We start from the raw sequence: 5,733 nt of genomic DNA on the forward strand, positions 1-5,733 counted from the left end.
TAGGCTGATTAAGAGCAGACCTGACAGCATGTCCTTGTTGACCCAGGAGGTTTTGTCATTCTTAAAACTACTGATTTTAGACCAAACTATATAGAAATTCATTCCAGATATATTTAACAGATAATACTAACAAAGTGAAAACAAATTAAGAGAGGTTATACTACCATGGAAAATCACAGTCAATTAAAAGTAAATACCTGAACTTATTTCCATATTTGAAGAGTTAAATTCCAAGATTCCAGTCCTCTTACTCCTGCTGTGCTGGGGCCACTACACCAGCCTTAAACTCATCAGTGAGGAAGGGAATGTGGTGAAGAATGAGTTTGGGTGGGGATGTGGGTGCATGATCTACTTGTCTGTGGTTCCTACAGGCAGTAGAGATGGGTGCATAATGATGAGTCAGTGATCATTCATTCAATAGGCATATACAAAAGGCACTGATGATATTAGACCAATAAGGCACAACCCTTGCTCTCAAATTCATAGTCTATTCGAAGACTCTGCTGTTCAAATGTAGTTCTTAGATGAGCAGCATGGACATCGATCGGAAGTTTTTTAGAAATGCACAATCTCAGGCCCCACCCCAGACCTACTGAATCAAAATCTACATTTTAGAAATAACTCCAGGTGATTCATATGCGTAGTAGAGTCTCAGACATACTGTTCCAGGACACATAAACAAGCACAGGTATTTCTGGTGTAACATCTTATATGCATTCCTACAAAACTCACATATTGCAAGACTGTGCACTAACATAACAGAGTCTATGGTGGAAATTGGTTAGGGGCAGACATCTGAAAACCTACAAAATTTTGAATGCAGAGCACTAACAAAAACAATCACAATTCTAATAAAAACGATAGTTAAATCTACTGGTATTTGTATTAGTATCAGTCAATTATTTGCTGTCTTCAACCTGGGGGATTCAGACTTCCTTCTTTGAGACATAATAACAGAGGCATTTGAACCAGAGAAACTCCATCTGGAGTAGGGACTGGGTAAAATGAAACTAAAACCCTATGGGGCTGCATTCCCAGGCTGTTAGGCATTCTAAGTCACAGGATGAGATAAGAGATTAGCACAAAATACAGGTCATAAAGACCTTGCTGATAAAACAGGTTGCAGTAAAGAAGCCAGCCAAAACCCAACAAAACTAAGATGGCAATAACAGTGACCTCTGGTCGTCCTCACTGGTATGTTCCCATCAATGCCATGACAGTGTACAAATGCCATCACACTGTCAGGAAGTTACCCTATATAGCCTAAAAGGGGAGGCATGAATAATCCATCCCTTGTTTAGCATGTAATCAAGAAATAACCATAAAAATGGGCAACCAGCAGCCCTCAGGGCTGCTCTATCTAAGGAGTAGCCATTATTTTATTCCTTTACTTTTTTAATTTGAGATGGAGTTTCACTCTTTTTGCCCAGGCCGGAGTGCAATAGCATGATCTCGGCTCACCGCAAAACTCCGCCTCCCAAGTTCTAGTGATTCTCCTGCCTCCGCCTCCCGAATACCTGGGATTACAGGTATGTTCCACCACGTCTGGCTAATTTTGTATTTTTAGCAGAGACAGGGTTTCTCCATGTTGGTCAGGCTGGTCTCAAACTTCCGATCTCAGGTGATCCGCCCGCCTAGGCCTCCCAAAGTGCTGGGATTACAGGTGTGAGCCACCGCGCCCGGCCTTATTCCTTTACTTTCTTAATAAACTTGCTTTCATTTTATGCTATGAGCTTCCCTGAATTCTTTCTTGTGCAAGATCCAAGAACCCTCTCTTGGGGTCTAAATCAGGACCCTTTCCTGTAACAATAAGACCTAGATACTAGTATTTTATTTGTTAAAAGAAAATTTTTAGGGGGGAAACTTCAAGAGTTTAATTTTTTCCTAGAACAAGATCAACAGTTTTCACTGAGATAAAAGAATAAAGAACAACAAACTCAATAACACCAAATGGGTTTTTGATACAGAAAACAGGACTGCTCCATTCAAATGCAAATTTTTACATTAAAATATGTTTATAAACCAGAGTTGTTCTTCCTCCTGATTCAACACTTCTCCCTCCTCTAACGGGAGCCCCAGGAATCTGAAGAGCATGTGCACTACTAACCAAATATACAAACCAGCCGCCCCTTCCAAGCTGGAATCTGATTACCACTGGACTGGACTCAGGGCTGCCCCCAAGGGATGAAAAGCAATAACTATGGTCTCAGGGAGGATGGCTACTGAGAATCCCACCAAAGAGTCAAATGCTGTGCACTGGGTCCAGGATGACTGGCACACCCTGTTCACTGTGCAGTTTCCCACCACCATGAACAGGAGAACCTTGGAATAGCAGTCTTGATGATGCTGACTGCCCTTGCCCACACTGATAGTAAACAGGGTAAATATTATTCTCATGGCAATTGGAATAAAAATGAAATTGAAGATGGTGACCTGCAGTGGGCAGCAGTCCTGGTCTGGGTTGGTATGAACCTGTTCATGCTGAAAAGGAGGCTGCAATCCCCCATACACTTGCTCTGTAACCTAGGGGACTGCTTTTTGAACTTGAAGTTGAATTCTTACATTGATTCCTATCTGTTTCCAACTGGAAGTGATTTCTGGAATGGTTGAATTCTCAGAGACTCGAGCAGGAAATAGCTCATACATTTGCTGCAGAGATCAGATCACACAAGCTTGGAGACAGTGTAGCTTCTCCATTGACTCTGCTGGCAGGTGCAAAGGCAGGAAGCATACAGAGTGGAATGCCTTGAGTACAACCTGGTCCAGAAACCAGCTGTGCAAGTGACAGGAGCTCAGTGCAAAACAATACATTTATTTAACAATTCCCTTCTTTTGCTTGTGTTCTCTCCTAGGTCAGAGCATGACCAAAATCTAAGGCTTTAGAGCACCACTTTCAATTACTATCATTTGGGTTTCTTGTCTCAGCATGTCATTCATAGGTTATGGTATCCTCATGATCACGCATTTCTTTGAGTTTTGTCATTCTAGCCAAAGAGTAACAATCTGACATTCTACAAATGACTGCATGTTAACAAACATTTAAAACTTTTGAGAGAATACAGTGCACCAAGGAGACCACTGTCATCGGGAGGATAATACCAACAGTTTGCAGCATGCTCCTTAGCTAGGGTCTCCATGAGCTAAACAAGCAAAAATCAAATAGATCAAAGAATAAGCCAGATGAAGAGTGTACCTATTTTAATCCAGCAGCCTGTTCATTAATCCTCTGCAAATGAGTCTCTATAATACCCAGTATATTCATCCATGTGCAAAAAGTGTCAGCAACTGCACAATTTCTCCCTATTCAGCCAGTAGGGAATCTAGAGCAATTCTATTATCTAGTACAACTTTAGCAAGAGAATTTAAAGAAGTCTATTATGCAACCATAGCCTTTGCAATAGAATCTGCTATAGAGATGATTATAAGGAATTTCTTTCTTTCTTTCTTTCTTTCTTTCTTTCTTTCTTTCTTTCTTTCTTTCTTTCTTTCTTTCTTTCTTTCTTTCTTTCTTTCTTCTTTCTTTCAAGACAGGGTCTTGCTCAACCTCCCAGGCTCAAGCAATCCTCCCTACCTCAGTCTCCAAAGTGGCTGGGAGTACAGACATGCACCACCATGCCCAGCTAAGATTTTTAAATATTTTTGTAGAGACAGGGTCTCGATACATTGGTCTCGAACTCCTAGGCTCAAGTGATCCTCCCACCTCGGCCTCCCAAAGTGTTAGAATTACAGATGTGAGCCAACATGCTCAGTCAGGAATATATTTCAAATTATTGCCTCATTTACATTTACTCCAAGCCTTGGAAAATAAATCTAACATTGGCCCTTCATGCTCAATCCATCAAAGGCATAAGGTTGCCCATGTGTAAAGTTGGCTGCAAAATCCTCCACAACTAAAAGTATACTCCACAGATAGACACAAGGCCCCTTTTCCAGTTCTATTGTTCATGGATACATTACCTGGAATGGTGAAATTAGGAATTTCAAGCCAAGGGCCTGAGGCAGAATTATGGGTTGAAAGAGTGCTATAATATCCTGACACACAAGTCAGTTTGCAAGAAACTCCATTTGGGCTTTGGTGCAAACCTGTCTTGTGATATACTCATTGGTCATTGTTCTTGTATCCCATTACTGGATTAAATTAAAACAGGGAGTGAGAGGAAGTGGGTTTAGAAGTTTTACTACTAGTACAATTTGAACAACAGTTATGTTAGGAATGTTGCTAACATTATCCACCAGGTTAACTAAAGGATCCCTTAGGTCATGTAAAGATCTGGGTTTGGCATGACAGATTCAACACTCCATGAAGTTACCCATAAAAGCTACTCGTTGTGAAATTCTAATTACAGCACTATCCTGCAAAGTTCAAGAGGTGGCCATACGTAAGGAAAGATTAAGAAAAGTAAAAGTTTCGTGATGACAGAGAAAGTTTGATTTGTGATCCTGGGGAAGCTGCTTATGTCTAGGATACCATCTGCTTATGGGGAGAAACTTCCCTGGTTAGCTTTACCTTAAGGTTTCTAATGGGTATACAGTTCCAAGAGTCTGGAGGGGCCCTTTTTAAGTTGTGAGATATGGATTCAAGTATCAAAGTCCCAAAGTTTGGCTGCAGATTGAGTGGCAAAGGCAGTCTTTCTCTACTACCATTTCCAGAAAACCAAATCTCTGGACTCTAGATCATGAAGGATTTGATTGCTCTTGGCCAGTGCATTCTGAAAAGCTTCCTTTACCTGGTGAAAACACACTTTGACATAATGCATCAAAGGCTTGCATCATTTAGTCATATCCGAGTTTAGGACTCTTTTATAAGGGAGTCAACTTACATTCTCCACTGTAAGTGCATCTTACTTTTATTAATCTGCAATACCTTTTATCAATCTGCAATATCAAGGCAATCCAGTCAATTCATTGGCTTCACCTAAGGCTACTAAATCTGTAATACTTTAACTGTTTTACAACTTGTCCAGCGAAACAAGTACCTTTATCCCTAGAGATCTCTCCAAGAATCCCCCATGAGGAAAATACATTTTCTAATAACCTTTTAGCTACTGTTATAGAATTGACTTCCTGCATGGGAAAACTTCTAAACAACCAGAAAACAGGCACTGAAAATGGCAACTGAGGGTAGGCGCAGTGGCTCACGCCTGTAATCCCAGCACTTTGGGAGGCCGCGGTGGGCAGATCACTTGAGAACAGGTGTTCAAGACCAACCTGGCCAACATCACAAAATCCTGTCTCTACTAAAAATGTCAACATTATCCAGGTGTGGTGGTACACGCCTATAGTTCCAGCTACCCAGAAGGCTGAGGCATAAAATCATTTGAACCCGGAAGGCAGAGGTTGCAGTAAGCCAAGACCACTGCACTTAAACCTGAACAACAGAGTGAGACAGATGAAAGAAAGAGAGAAAGAAAGAGAGAAAGAGAGGGAGGAAGGGAGGGAGGGAGGAAGGAAGGAAGGAAGGAAGGAAGGAAGGAAGGAAGGAAGGAAGGAAGGAAGGAAGGGAGGGAAAGATAAAGAAGACCACTATAAATGTCCAAACAGCCCATACCTAAAGTTTTGATTGTCTTCCCAGGATTCTAAATTTGATAAACCAAACATTGGTCATAAACTATTTTAGCAATTTTAGAACAGTCACCACACCAAATGTATATATTTTTTCATTATTTGAATTATTTTATCTCTTCCATCATGAGCCATGGAGTGCAGTGCTTTTAATGATGAAAACATTAAGGA

General features: G+C 40.9%; 1 pseudogene; it reads right to left on the reverse strand.

Moving 5' to 3' along the window:
* Nucleotides 1-2,206: 2,206 nt before the first annotated feature.
* LOC119618997 (putative transmembrane protein 183BP) lies at nt 2,207-4,773 on the reverse strand (annotated as a pseudogene).
* Between the last annotated feature and the right edge of the window lie 960 nt (nt 4,774-5,733).

The sequence above is a fragment of the Chlorocebus sabaeus genome, chromosome 24 (assembly GCF_047675955.1).
Source record: "Chlorocebus sabaeus isolate Y175 chromosome 24, mChlSab1.0.hap1, whole genome shotgun sequence".
NCBI classification, from domain to species: Eukaryota; Metazoa; Chordata; class Mammalia; order Primates; family Cercopithecidae; genus Chlorocebus; species Chlorocebus sabaeus.